Source organism: Schistocerca americana, chromosome X (genome assembly GCF_021461395.2).
Source record: "Schistocerca americana isolate TAMUIC-IGC-003095 chromosome X, iqSchAmer2.1, whole genome shotgun sequence".
Lineage (NCBI taxonomy): Eukaryota > Metazoa > Arthropoda > Insecta > Orthoptera > Acrididae > Schistocerca > Schistocerca americana.
Genome location: NC_060130.1, coordinates 807,428,383 through 807,444,555, shown reverse-complemented (window position 1 = coordinate 807,444,555; position 16,173 = coordinate 807,428,383). Strand labels below are relative to the sequence as shown.

The window sequence follows — 16,173 nt, the reverse complement described above, 5'->3', positions numbered from 1 at the left end:
GAGAAATTATTTGGTCGCTGCATTAAAAAATAAATTTTCGACTATTCTGTCGTAACGTTTCAGACCTGGTAGCTCTCTGCCAATGTCAGCAGGACAGTCGAAAATCCCACCGATTAATCAATATATTTTCGTAATGGAGTTGACCCCCTGTAAAGAACGACATGAAGGCAGAAAAATCAGTGGCGCACATTATTAATCTCATTCAGTACTTATCATTCTAATCACTGTGGTACTGTCCTTACTGAGCATTTAAATTTCCACAGAACCTCATATTAACTCACTAGAGACTAAATTGAATTGAGTCCCGACTGCTAGTTCCGTCCTACGTGGCTCCTGTTTTCATCACTTGAAGTTACAATTTGTTTTACCAAACACAGTTTTCCACAGCTATATTGACTTCGATGCTGACGTTAAACATCTATAATATTTTATTTTATTTGGTTAATTGCTTGTTTTGTATTATCTGTTCGGTAGAACTGGAACTGAAATGTCAGTACTGATATTGGCCTCCTTTAGTTTCCCTAAATTAATTGAGGGGAGTGGTCGGGTGGCTCCTTCGAGATGCCGAGACGGGTTCCCAGCCTCACCCTTTTTCAGCTTATCTAGAGTTTCGTCTCTGGTCTCAGTGTCGACGGAACGTTACACGCAAATCGTTGTCTGATAGTACATTAAGTTCCTTTAGTTATTATAGAAATTACCATTTCTCTATTAGGTATAAACCGAATACTGACCGAGACATGATATTGACTTAAAGGGACTAGTTCGTGAATACAAAGGAAATATTGAAAAAAATTGTCGGTTTCACAAATAGTGTAACTCAAAGATTAGAGATGTAAGCCCGTGTAATGATTACCATTTTTAACAGATCTTTTGGGAAGAATTTAATGTACAACCCACAGCTTTTGGCCTCTTTTTAAAATTGTGTTTTGTGTTTCAAGTGAAATAAAGCATGTTAATTATTTATGTACAGCATAGGTACACGAATCTCTAAATAAAAAGAAAGCAGAAGCCAGATTTTTTTCTGGAAGTTCCTTACACTACCATGTTTAAAGTACACTCTTAAAAAGATGTTGCTTTCATAAATTATCGTTCAAAATTTTTTAATAATGATTAATAATAGTTTCAGTAATTATCTCATAGTTTTTCTTTAAAAAGGTCTTTAATTTTCAAATTTAAGTCATACGAAAAGTCTACTTCTCGTTATGTGTGTTTTAAGACAATATACAAAGTTTCAGCGCACTGTATTCAAACAGTTTTTAACCAGTGTGTACTAGAACATCAGAAAACTAAATTTCCAGGAAATTCAAGTTGAAGTTGTACCTCTAACTACCCTGCATAACACTAATGCGTCCCAGGTCCACAGTCATCTTTTTCTGGTATTGTTCTCTCTCCTTTTTCTTTTTCAGACCTCTTATTATTGCTTCTTTGGTGGCCTACCCAATGATTTCTTTGTTTCCAAAAGTCTCCTGCGGTCTATCAATTAAAACTCTTTGCATATTGAGTCCACCACGCTTTTTCATCAATTCCGTAACCTTAAACCCTGGCACTGCACTATCATTGAAACATAGAAGAGCGTTCAACACACCTATTTTCAAGGTATTTAGTCCTACCAGAACAGTTTTTGGTAACCATTCCCATATACAGTTGTTAAGCTCTTGTTTGACTACTGTGTCCTACCGTGGAATTACTTCTCTAATAATCTTGGGTGACTAAGATATTAAAGACTAAAATTCACAAAAAACAAACAATAGAGAAAAAAATCTGTTTTAGCAGAGATGTGTGCGTGACATAGAGACATCGTAATGAGTGCAAACATTTTTAAATTCCTCTAGTTTTGGGGCTTCTTTCGGTATAGTTTCGTTGAAGTAAACGTTTTATTGTTCAGAAAACTACAAAGAATTTTTTAAAGACAAAAATTTAAAGCATCGTTTTTTTGAGACTTATTCACGTACTAGTCCCCTCAAGTAGCGTAATTGTCTGTCTTAAATTTTTCTGCATTTTTTTTCAAATTTGATATATTTTTAACTATTTCTCTTAAGATAAGCACTTTTTTCCTTTGCTTAAATATTCAGGTTACTGTATATCTCATAACAATCCAGCCACTGGTGTCTTGGAAGGCAATTAAATCACAACCGGTGTTCAAACATCATGTGCTTTCTTATTAGAAGTTTATTTTTCCCATCACTTCATGACGGCAGAAGACGAGCAGTATTTGCGTGCTTTCATAAGACTGTTTTACTTAATTTCCTACCTTGATTCATGGCCTCAGCTTTGCAGCAGGAAGCACAGTCATGCTGCACCAATACAGTCCGCACATGAGCAACGTTTTCGCTCCTAGTTGTGGCTGGTGCGATCATTCAGCAATTCTATACCAGACTCTCGTGTAATAAGCATCAGCTAATAACGAACCTCGCCACCCTCTCAATTATTCGCTAACCATATTTCGTCAGATGAAGTTGGCACAATCCCCACCCTCGCCAGTATTACTGAAAAGCGGTCGGAGCCGCTTCTTCTTTGGCAGCATGCAGCTATGAAAGATTTCTCTGTGACTCATTTTTCAGCCAGCTATATTCTTCGCAGGGCTATTACAGAGATAATTAGAGGCAATGATAATTCAGAACTGGCAAATTATGAATGGGTTGGATTTTTATTCGGGTTGACACCGAAGAAATCCAAAATCCGTCAGATATAAAGTCTAATTCTCTGAATGATTCGCACGTCACCACCCAACTGGAAATAAGAAATCTAAAGACTTTCAGTTGAGAAAGGAACCAAGAGCATTTTCTTACGAAACAAAAAATGGGATATGGCTCATTCATGAGCCATTTTGTCATTTTACATCCGTGTAATACTGCTACTGCAGAATTATGCACCTGTATTCTGAATTCAGACTGATTAAATGCATACATCCTTCTGACTGGCTAAAAGTTAACTACGCATCTTAGAGCGAATCAGCACTTGTTTATAGTTCAGCATAAGAGTCACCGCGAGAGCGATGATGGAAGAGCACAAAAATACATAGTGTTTGCATCAAGACGAACATACTAGGCGGATGGTACATTTGTCTGCTGGCCTTTCAGCTAAATTTGAAAGGAGTTTAAATCTCAGAAAATTTTCAGCAAAATAAAATGCGAGAAACTGGGAACCCATGATTTTTCTTATCAATTAAACGAAGATCTTAGCTCTGAGAGGAGGTCAGGTGGTCTCATATAACAAGAACACACAAGATCCCACCGTGTTTACTTTACATTTGTCCAATCTAGACTACAGCAACAACTAACAAGAAAACATATTGTTTCCGTCATTTAAACGACGAGCGCGATAGTACTCGAGTCATGGCCGTTCAGAAAAAATTTGAGCACATTCTGGACACAGAATGCAATCGGAATATTTATGAAGAGCAATGTCTAATATTTTTGGTGACAAATGGTGTAATGCATCAGATATTGGTGATCAGGAGAGAAAATGCCCACGAAATCGTACATAGTCGAACCAATTGCTTTATAAAAAGTGTATCTCCATATGAAGCACGCATGTTTACAGCAGTGTTGAGGAGCTTTGGGGCCGTGTAAAACAGTTTTGGAGGAAATACTTTTTTTCTGGGAAAGTGTATCATCTCATTAAAAGAAAAAGTTGCGCGGACAACAGGTTATTACAAAGAAGAAAAGTATCCGCCAGTAACGATTCAGAAAGCGCAACGCAATATTTGAAGCAGTGAATATAGTGTTTTTTAACCATTAGCTTGTACCTTGAATGTCATTATCTAGTAACTAATTCTCTGCTTTACCTTAGAATATTCGTATATCATATTCTGAATTCAGCAATGCAGCAGCATCTGTCTAATGGAAAACAGTTGTCAACGGAAAGGTGAGAGAGTGTGGTTTCTTGAAAGTGACAGAAGGTTTCTCCTAGGATTACAATGAGAGACATGCCAGTATGTACTCTTTGTGAATAACAGTGAATAAACATGTTTATTTATTATGTATTTTTAAGTCTCTCATAAGGTTACAAGTGTAACTTAAATGGCTAATGTCGGGGACAATGTGGTTAGAGCTGGAATCCAAGCTCGGATTGAGAAAGGCTCGACAAGAAAACGGGCCATGTTCCTGTCAGAGGAATTATCCCAGCTTTTCCCTTAAGCGATTTATGGAACTCACAGAAAAGGTAAATCTGGATGGTTGAACGGGTTCCTGAAACCCGTAGTCCCGAATAGGGATGGGAAAGACCGACCGGTTAAAATTTATCTCGGTATTTTATTTCTGAATATCCGATATTATTCAGTATTTGTTCGGTATAGATTATAACAGGTGTTTTTATTTTTTACTAATAATCAGGTAAAAAACCGAAGTATCAATTAGCATAGTAACAGAGGTAATTTTTTTCGTTTTTAAATAAACATTTTTTAAAGAACGAATAATTTCTATTCCTAAAACTTGCATTCCTTTGAAGCATTGAAATATTATAAAAAATGGTAAATGCAATCAGTGCTATTTTAATAACAATGCCGACAGAAACTAGAAACAAACAAATGGCATGAGAATTCGTACAACACTGCTGTGACAGTAATGTACCTGTTATCATGTGGCGTCCAACAGACGGTACGCGTGTACATGCAGTGCGAAAGACTTCCTCTATGTGGTCTGTATGATAGTTTCTCACTGTCGTTGTCGGAGATTAGTTGTATTGCACAATGTCACCACCTCTAGACTGGAAGTATTTTACAAAGCAAGGTATCAATGAAGTACAATGCTCCATTTGCTGTAAAAGACTAAAAATGGAAGGAGAAAACTTAACAGCTCGTTCACAGTTTACAAATAAAATAGAAAGTGGCTGATCTGCTGCCTGTGTCCACACAGCAGGCTTTTAACTGCTTTCAGCCCTTGGAAACAGGCAAATTAACACGAAAAACAGAGTTTTTCGACACCAGTTTTCGCCCTTTACCACTGAGTACTCGCAGTATCCAAATAGTGGTATGATCTCCGATTAAAACATGATTTTAGAGCAGTGTGAAAAAATGAGAATCAGTAGAATAATATTTGTGATTTCTCGTGGTAGTCTTTTCGAGAAAACGAACGATGGACGGACTACGTTTTTCTATTTGATTATTTCATTTAATATTTTGATTCTGTGAGTCCTGAAACGGAGGGAGTCAAAAATTTTCTATCTTTGTTCGATTACAGGAACTAATAGGATTAAAAGAACAAAAATCGTTTATTTCAGAAACAGGTTATTTTGGGTGGCTTTAACAATCCGGTTAGACTGGCGTTGAAAAAAACGTTGTAACTGAAAACCGGTTGTTTTAGCGATAGCCGCCATCGCTAGTCCCGAATACGAGTCCAGTGTTTTCTCACTCGCTTAATGGTTGTCATATTCTTGATATTGTAAAATTCACTCCTTCAATATTATCGGAGCAACAGATGCATTTAAATTTTTAGACAGCATACACGCTGATGTCGAATGTATATAACACTTCGGTTACAACGTAACATAGCTGAACAAGAATTCGAGAAGAAAGTAACTAAAATACTAAGTGACAGTATTTAGTGACACGAGCAGACTCAAAAGGGACGAGAGAGGTTCGCCGGTGTTTTTAGACGATTATAAGTAATTATTGACGGGCAGTAAAAGCGTTTTAGGTGTTTCTGGGAAGTTTTAAACTGTCAGCGCAGGTAGGAGCGGAACAGCGGGGCGTCCGTCATTTGTCGGGGAGATATATGGGCCGCAGGCAACATTTGGAGCTGTTGACGCGGGGGACGGAGTGGCGAGGCGTGTTCCGTTGTAAGACAGGAATTCCGACGCTTCATTTATTGGCTCGCCGGAGGTAGTCAGCCACCTACAACGTGCCGCGCCGACGTTCTTTACTTCACTCTGCTCTTCCTTTTCTATAAATGATCATTTGCTGTTGGAACAGAACCGAAATATACTGCTGCGTACTGCTGTGCTCGAGTTTACTCCAGCTGCTCTACTAAACGCCATAAAAAACAAACGCTTTCGATAAAACGTGTCAGCTTACACCGTATAATCACTCATATAACTGCAGTAACTGCTTTAGCAGTTATTTTGAAAAGAAAAATGCTTGTCTGAAGCACGACAGTAGCTACTTCACTCACAGGAACATCATATTTGGTACAGTAGTGCACTCTAGCAACCAGAAAACATCACTCTACATGTTTCTAATTATGGAAATGCGTTTCCGCTTTGAGCAAACAGTAATTCTTGTTCTTTAACACACATTGTCAGTGGGTTCATTTATTTTCTTACGAGGGAACCTCCCCATCGCACCCCCCTCAGATTTAGTTATAAGTTGTCACAGTGGATAAGCCTTGAAAAACTGAACACAGATCAATTGAGAAAACAGGAAGAAGTTGTGTGGAACCATGAAAAAATAAGCAAAATTTGCAAACTGAGTAGTCCATGCGCAAGATAAGCAATATCAATGACACTGTGAGCCCAGGAGCGCCGTGGTGCCGTGGTTAGTGTGAGCAGCTGCGGAACGAGAGGTCCATGGTTCAAGTCATTCCTCGAGTGAAAAGTTTACTTTCTTCATTTTTGCAAAGTTATGATCTGTCCGTTCGTTCACTGACGTCTCTGCTCACTGTAATAAGTTTAGTGTCTGTGTGTTACGACCGCACCGCAAAACCGTGCGATTAGTAGACGAAAGGACGTGCCTCTCCAATGGGAGCCGAAAACATTTGATCGCAAGGTCCTAGGTCAACCGATTCCTCCATAGGAAAACACATCTGATACATTCTATACGACACTGGTGGCGGTATGAGCGTCACATGATAGGAATATGTTGTCGACCCACCTAACTTGTACACTTGGCGAACGGGTAAAAAGATTCTTTCCTTCCTTGCCCGATTTAGTTTTTCTTGTGGATGTGATAATCACTCCCAAAAAAGTGATGAAAACATAAGAGTTTGTCACATAAACCGCAAATAAAAAATGAAACTTTTCCCTCGAGGGAAGTCTTGAACCGAGGGCTTCTCGTTCCGCAGCTGCTCACGCTAACCACGGGACCACGGCGCTCCTTACGTAACACTATCCTTGATATTGCCTATCTTGCTCATGGACTACTCAGTTTGTATATTTTGCTTATTTTTTCATAGTTCCACACAACTTCTTCCTGTTTTCTCGATTGATCTGTGTTCAGTTTTTCAAGGCCTATTCACTGTGCCAACTTATAACTAAATCTGAGGGGGGTGCGATAGGAAGGTTCCCTTGTTAGCATCATATCGCACCTCTGCAAGAAAAGTGACACGAGTCGAAAAAGAGCATCTTTATTTTATGTCACTGAAAAATGCATGCAAAGTGCCGCAACGTCCACAAAAAAATGTGATAGAATTTGCGGCCAACAGTACTTACTTGAAATGTAAAGGAAACTTACACTGTTTCAACAGAAGTTTTATAGAATTAATTCTTTAAGTCGAGTTTCAACAAGTACTGCATTTTTGAGTTGTATTCTTGCCGCGGTGCAATACTGAGGATCACGTGGCTGTCTGTCATTTTCAGAACCGCTGATGTTTTGCTCCATTTCGTCTTTCGGAAATACTTGGCATGACTTGCATGTAACATCAATATGTGATATTGAGAAAATAAATCTACCCACTGGCGTTGGTGAAATATCACATCAACATGTTTGGGTGTAAAAGAAGAAGAGCTTGTATTAACGCAAGGTAGATAACTGCACATTTGAAAGCAAACAAGGACAAAATGTGATCCAATTACAAGATGAATAACTGAACGGATTGGTTTAAAGGTAAAGCAGTCATCAACCTGAAGTTTGATTTTTAACACTACAGAGCATTATAAGGAATGGTCTTATTGAACGTGGTTTGCCCTTGCCTTCCTCCAATCTGAAAATCGTGTCATGCATCCAGTTATTGCAGGGGTCTACAGTAGAAAATGGAATTTAAAAAAAACCAATTTCATTGTTTTACATCTCCAAGTCATTTCTGTTTCTGAAAGTCACAGTAAGTGTCAGAAAAAATTTAAGGAATAACCAAGGATTAAACTATAGACTATTAGATTTGTAGTGCGTGTTTTATCCGCGCAGCCACTCATTACGCGAAGTTAGGTTGGTTAATGCCAGGCAAGTCACGTGACTACCACACGCTCTGTTTACTTCATTGGCTCTTCAGCGCACATGAACCCCAGTTTGTTCTATCAGAGATTAAGTTACCGTCATCTCGTCAGAACGAATCAAATATTCACCCACTCCTTCTGCGTTGCTGGCATCCGGCTCTGGAACAAGCTACACTGCACTCTGCACACAATTAAATGCGCTATTGCTTTTAAGACCAATATGAAACTCTTCCTCCTACGAACTTCGTAATGTTTCCCAAGAAATTAACGTATACGGCCAGTGTCCTCTTGTCAAAGAGTAAAACAAATACTCCCATTTTCTGCCCTCTACGCTTCATGCCCTTTTCATTTCTAAATCAGTCACGTCACTTTCTTTTCCCCTGGATTCATTAACTTTGTTTTACCACGTTTCTCTGCCTCCCCTCTTGCACCTCTCATACTACGCCCATTGCTGCTAACCCTCATAACTTAAAACTACCTTCCAGTAACTTTTCTCTATTGTTTTACTCATGAACTATTGTAAAATCTGTTTATTTTTTCTATTTCTGTACGATATTAATTATTAAATGTTTTATAACGTTGTATGTGGCACTAGATGGTCTGTAACTTATAACACGCTTATTGTAATAAATGTAATGTAACATATTGAGAATTTCTGGTTATATGTAAGACAGGAACTAATGGTCCTATTCTTGCGAAGTCAAATAAGTTACAAGCCTTAGACGTGCAATCTGTGAACACAGTCATGTGGCCACTTCGATATTAGTGAACAATAACTATCTCCTTTCCCCTGATGTCTTCTTAATCCAAGCGTACAAGACAGGCATTGTTTGTATGACATTAGGAACTACGTAACCGAAGTACAATTAAGTGAAGTAGAAAACGTCGGAATCTCCGCGACGCTTTCCGTGGATGATTATGTTGTATACAGTGAAATCACAACGCTAGAAAATTGTTGCGAAATGCAGGAAGACCTGCAGAAAATCGACGCTTGGTACAGGGAGTGGCAATTGACCTACAACATAAGCAAATGTATTACGAATACATAGACAGAAAAATCTTTTATTGTATGAGTATACAAATGCAGAACAATCATTGGAAGCAGTTACTTACATAAAATATCTAGGAGTATGCGTACGGGGCGATCTGAAATCGATTGACCACATAAAATTAATCGCGAGTTAGACAGATGTCAGACTGAGATTCATCAGAACAATCCTCAGGAAACGTGGTCCATCAACAAAGGAAGTATCTTACAAAGCACTCGCTCTACCAATACTTGAATGTTGCTCGTCAGTATGGAATCTGTACCAGATAGAGGAAATAGAGAAGATCCAAAGAAGAGCAGCGCGTTTCGTTACAGGTTCATTGATTAAGAACGAAAGCGGTACAGAGATGATCAACCAACTGCAGTTGGAGACGCTGCAAGAGACGTATTCTGCATCGTGGTGTGGATTATTTTTAAATTTCCGAGAGCGTAGTTTCGTTCCGCCTACGTATATCTCGCCAAAAGACCACGGAGACAAAATTAGAGGGATTCAATCACACACGGAGGCAATTGTACTTCCCTCGAACTATTGGCAACTGGGACAGGGACAGGAGGGGGAGTGAGAGTGGCACATAAAATATCCTCCGCCACACACCACAAGGTGGTTTGAAGAGTATAGATATAGTAGATGTAGACATACGTTTGCCAAGTTTCATTAAATCACAAGAAACTTGCAAACGATGACAGCCATGGCGAACTAAAAAGCTTTCGAATTGTGTTCTCGGTATCAAATATGTAAGGACAGATTATTAAGAAGTAACGCTCTGTCGACGATTATGTCATCATAGACTAAGCATAAGCTCGTATAAGACAAGGATTGAGAGAGAAATTACACACGTCCCTTTCCAAGAAACTATTCCGACATTATCGTAATCTATTTACCGATTCCTGTAACCAAAACAGTCTTTAATCGCAAATTTTTTCTTTATTCAGTGACCGCTTTAGAAAAGTTAGGTCATCATTAGATTAGCTCTTTCAGGAGACGTAATCGAATGATGAACTATCTGATTGAAACCGGTCACTAAACAAGGAAAAATTACGATCAAAGACTGTTTTAGGTTCCAAAAGTTTTTAAACATTGGATCGCTCTGTTCTTTAATGGGATCATTCACTATTTATGGACGCCATACCTGACGTACATCACTATAGCCGGACTTGTATTTGATCTCCACTCCTCCAGTGTGTGTATAGAGCGCGCTAACCAATGCGCCACCCCACTCGGAACGACGATAAACGCCAACAAAGGAAAGTTAACGATCGCTAGATGTTTTTGCGCTGTAAATAAACACCTCACGTAAATGTGGTTCCTTGAACACAGTAAAAAGGGAGCACTGGAAAATGGTAAAGAAACAATAACCAATGTTGGACTACTGCGTAAATTACATAAATTCGGGGAGTTCTCATCAAAGTAAAAGAAAAGAATATAAAGAGTATAGCTACGCTGACAACTCACAGGCATAACGATTGAGAGTAGCGTAAATGAAAGCACTAGCAGGTGTCCGCAAAAGTTGATTTATGAACGATTTGAAGCTCCGGAGTTGTGCATTCCAAAAATGTATTAGCACCGTGTCATTAAACAAAGTTTCTATGTTTTTGGTTATTCCGTCCAAATCATAGCTCCACTGTCAATAATTTAATAACAATCATATAATCATAGCGTATGGTTCTATGACCTCGTGTGCGATTATAAATTCAGCGGTTGCGTATTTACCAAAATTTTTGTTTTGTTCTTGCATAATGTTCCACGCACTAAATGGATAGTCTCCGACCATGCAGCGGACAACGACTTCGTCGTTTCAGAACATAAGTTCTGGCGATGAAAAGTACACAGTTGTTAAATTTCCTGCATAATAATGCATACCATAAATATCTGTTTAGATTATCGGCATACATTTTAAGAATACTGACAATGTGATAAATTAAAAGTCTCTGTATTGTATATAACGAATACCATACCTGTTAACAAATAGTAAATGATCCTTTCCCCGCAGTGTCAATACGCTCTGATAATTTCTAATTAAAATAGTATTGAAAGATTTGGCGATAGTCTTTACAGCACAGTTCATTTGAAGAAAGAGTGTATTACTCGCAACTGTTTCAATAACAATCTCACGAACGAGATTGCCTCCCACTCTTGCCCTGTTTTAATTAAATTATTTTGAGGTGAAGGGCGAATGTAAATTTAAAATTATTAATTGGCCGTCAGTAGTTTCACTTATATTTTCGGAAGTTTTATCTAGACATAGAACATTACTAAATTATCTCATACAAGCAAGTGGTAATCATACCGTAAAATGTGAACATTAAGTTCGCAAGCAGATGATGGCAAGTATCGGAACGTCGGGACCATTTTCAGAGATTCCCGATTTCTGATATTAATTAACACTATAGATTTCGGGGCTTAATATCAACTTCCCGAAATTTTGAAACAATCTAATCAATACAAGAAATTCTAAACTGCTAAATACACAGTCGTGCTGAAACGGAGTGCTGATTTTAGGTCGAAATTCAGATTAAATCAGTGACTTCCACCTCTTTGCCTATTTATAAAAACAATGGTTATGCACATGGAATATTATCTGCTATACATCTTTATATTTAGTGCTACTTTGCTCATGTTTCGACAGCGCATGTATATTTATTTACGATATTAAAATGAAGCAATAAAAAAAGCTTCTCTTGTTAAACCTATGAAAGTCATATCGTAATTAATAACATTTTAAGATATTTATTGCATTTTTGCAAAGTTGAAACGTTTTTATTAATGCAGAGAGGCTAAGAAATGTGCAAAATAAAGTGGCAAATAAGGTAGTATGTTTGTATGACGTACTTTGATATTGTCGTTTGTAGACAGCTAGATTTCAAGATCGTAAGAAATCACAGCCCCGTAATCGGTTGTTATGGACGTTCTCGTATCCAGAGAGACAATAACTTAGACATAATTTACTCAGGTAATCTTTTCTCTTTTTTTACGTATAGGTAATCCAAGCAGTAGCTAGCGGTTACTAAGATTATTTTAATTTTTTCTTCTTTCTGCACATTTCGGAAAACTGGTAAATCGAAATGTTTGTAAATTTGTGCAACATTTCAATCTGCACTTAGTCGGAGGAAGGTAAAAATTTCTAGATGTGATGACACTAGGTAAGCCGTCACCGAATTCGCTGCAACTCAGAAATCGGAGTGCAGCTTTTGTGGTTCGACCACTGCCTGGTAACTTCGTAAAACGGGCGTTTTCAATAGAAAATAAAATAGAGGTAAAAAGACTAAAAGCTGGATCAACACCACTGAGCACTGTTTTAGTTATATGCATATAAAAAGGAAGTGCATTCCGAAACCTAGCCAAGCTCCGTACCTTTTGTTTGTGTGCCTACCGACGACACAGCGCTACTGCGTTCCGGAGAGTCGCCTCTTTTGTTCATAAATAATTCGTAATTTTCCACCAGAACTTTCCCCACATTACTAATGTGAATGGAGTACTAGACTTGAGCACTAGTTCAGCTCAACCGATATTTTTTTGTTTTAGGCAGAAATTAGAAATGAAAAGATTACAACAAAAGACGGAGATAATGTACAAATAAAATTTTCTTGGTCTTTTACTGATATGGTGCTGTGGTCTCATTTAACGAACGACGCAATCGTTTATTACAAAAGTTGCTTTTCAGGGTGTATCGAACTACAGATGTAATATCGTGCAATTCATGTTTTCACAAACAGCAGACTCTCTTAGCCAAACAATATTTTCCCCCAAATTTAGATGTGACCTAAAAACTAGTGTCAGGAAGAAGGTTAAGTAAAAGCTTTAAGTATAAGAGCCATTTTTGTCTGATTCCTAATCCTGTGCTATAATCGTTGTACGTCTACTATAATCATGAAAAGACGACATAGAAATAAAACAGTTTAGAGTGAATAAAAATTGCGATAAGAGTCACAATATACCTTCTACGGATTTCGCTTTGGAGCTCCGTAAAGCAAAGAAGATAGTTGCCCATTGTTGCGGTTGATACTTCATGTTTAAAAAAATCTTTCCCTGGTCATGATTTATGTCGTGCAGTAAATAACTAACAACATGCAAATTATACAGGCACCAGTGAGAATCATTTTGAATATGCAGACACTCGACGGTTAACATTTTCCCCTCGGAGCGACAGTGCATGCACAGACGAAAGAGACGAAGCCAAGATTAAAATGTGGCACCACGCTCGGGAATAACACCCAACTAGACGCAAATATGTAAAGCACGTGAAAACGAGAATAAATTCTTTGAACGCTTCGTGAAAATGCAAGTACAACGTCATTTATCAAGTGAATCACAACAAAAATTAATTTTTTGTGATAAATACCTTCATTCATAAGAATGATTTCACTGTGAAAGGCTTGTAAAGACTCGGGAAATGCCCACTTCCCTAATAATCTGAAGCTGTGGGCTGGACGACAAACCGTAGCCAGATGTGAACACACCTCGCTCCGCGGTCCGACTATTGACAGCTAACAACAACCCACTAATTCTCCGCAAATTCGTTAATCTCATTTTCTCATTCCCATTCTTTGAGGGATGCGCACAGTACCGAAAGCAGATTCAGAAACGGATATAGACCACACAAGTGTCATCACAGAGACGATTCAACAGACGCAAAAATGACCATAAAAATGCAGCACCCGGCAAAAATGATATTAAAAGACTACACCTACGGTAAGCCCCACTGACATAATAATACTGACACTAGTAAATATATTTGAATTCTATATAACACAGGAAACAAACCAGCGTCATGGAAAAGCTGCAGAATCATAATGATAACAAAACCGAATAAACCTACAATCAATGCAAAATCATACCGACTAATATCATTGTTAAATACCATAGCCAAAACATATGAATGATCGTAACAGAGCGCCTCAGAAGATATGTCGGCTCCGGAAAACATCTATTCGGTTCACTACGCTATCTCGGGAGCAGTTAACGGAGGCCGCTGGAGCCTAGTAATTTTCGTGAACATACAGCGAGCCTTTGACAAGACGCGGCATAAAGGGCTACTTCACAAACTGGTACACCTCAAAAACACCTATTAGAAAAGTCGTCACTCTGTCTCGCCTAATACGTGTGTGATGCATTGACCGCACAACCTGCATGTGCGGTGTGTTGCCTATAAACGCGGCACAAGGAGGAACCGACTGGAGTTTTACTCGTACAGAGCTCTGCGTGATTTCTATGGTCCGCGCCACTGCAAATTTGCCGACCATCCGGAGAGAACCAATATTTGGTACAGACGTTTCTCCCAAGTTATGAGTAATTTCTCTCATTGGTCACAGCTCGAAGAAAGCAGACGAGCAACATAGCGACATAGATGCCCCAGAATTATGCTGTGTTTCCTTCGGCATCCTGAAATGACAATACGATGAACTTTATTACACAGCTGTGAGAGAATATGTGAATTAAACAGTGACATTCACAGTAGAAACGTAACTTCACGCGTTTACTGCACGCTGAAGCAGAATTCCCACAAGTAAATATTTTCCCTTTATCATGATATTATATTTTTTCAGCAACATTATTTCAGTACATAGCAAAAAGGACTAAGCGAATGCGAAATATTGCCAAGTTGCGTAAGCTGGGCATACCCTTGCAATCACAGGCTCTCGACTGTAGAAACATCGCACTACCTACCGAAAACGAGAATAATAACTCAAAAATTTGTTCATTATATTATTTACAGAACTATCTTAAAATATGTGTAGTAGGCGAAAGAAATGAAAGAAGGCTATGGGAATGGGTGACAATAAATAAAAAACAGCCGAGTTTCATAAGAAATGTCATTAGAGTGTACCACGAACAACCGACTGTGAAAGATTTCTCGATTGTTCATGTCATTACATGCTAGAATTTTTGTATAAATTTTGGAAAGCTAAATACAACGTTTTTGAAAAGACTACTACTGAATTATGACTCCGTAATACAGGATAACCTAACAAGCTGTGCTATGTGTAAAATACGTTGCTAATTAGCTTGGTGGAAAAATAATGTTTATGTAAGACAACATAAAAATAAAAATAATAATGATAACAAAAAAATAAAAAGCTACCAGCTGAGTTGAAGGACGAAAATTTTCAGGTAAAATGTCTCTGTTGACTACTTAACTACGAGCAATTTGAAGAGTATCTTAAGGTGGAAAGAATATAAATTTCGACCAGCTTCTGACAAAACATAAAATATTGACTATTTTCATTGTAGCCTGAAGTCAGTTTCAGTGATACTTGTTTACTTGGGAAGCAGTGTGCCACGCCCCTGCTGTAAGAAGCTAGCAGAACGAGGCACGTTAAGACTGAAACCTGGACGTACCTTTGATAGATTCGGTTTTGGCGACTGGCGGGCTGGTGTACGTGGGCGGTATGACGTCTACGACGACGGTAGGCTTTCCTAGATGTGCAGCCGGCGGAGGCTTGATGTCTTCCGAGGAAGACACGACCAGCTGGTGTTCCATCACGCGGAACGACTGCTGCATGCTGCGACGAGCTGGTGGCAACGGCTGGGCGCAGGACACTAACTACGTGCTCAGCACCGCTGGGGGAGCCGTATTAGCGACCCGTAAAGAGACGCCTTCCCAATTGGTTGGGACGGACGCGCTTCGCCATTGGTCGGCGGCCGGCAGGGGCGGAGCCAGCGGCCACGCCCCGTACTCTCCCCTCGCACCCCAAAAACTACAGCTGATGCCGAGCCATCAAGGAAAATGATGACCAGGAAATCGCCGAGATTGATGCGGGCGAGGCAATTCCTATTACTTTCTCCCTCTTCATTCCCGACCCCCCCCCCCCCCTCTCGCTCACCTCCTCTCATCCTATAATCTACTGCAGTGCGATGTTATTGGTTGTACATTCCCTCCGCATTCGGTTAATAAAGATGGTTGCTCGAATTGAGCGTGAAGATCATTCCTTGCGACCAATAGACGTGCCTGTCCCATACCAAACCCTGATTTAAACACCCAGTTTTCGATGTTTTCCGATCTATTGCTTCACGAAGGATTTTCCGAACAAGCTATTTTCAC

General features: G+C 39.0%; 1 protein-coding gene across 1 annotated transcript in view; it reads right to left on the bottom strand.

The window, feature by feature from the left end:
* LOC124556770 (homeobox even-skipped homolog protein 2) overlaps positions 1-15,610 on the bottom strand; it is an 85,008-nt gene extending 69,398 nt beyond the window's left edge. Inside the window, exon 1 of the mRNA XM_047130779.1 lies at positions 15,471-15,610. The gene's annotated coding sequence lies outside the window, so the exon portion shown is untranslated. The remainder of the gene's footprint in view (positions 1-15,470) is intronic.
* Positions 15,611-16,173: the final 563 nt, after the last annotated feature.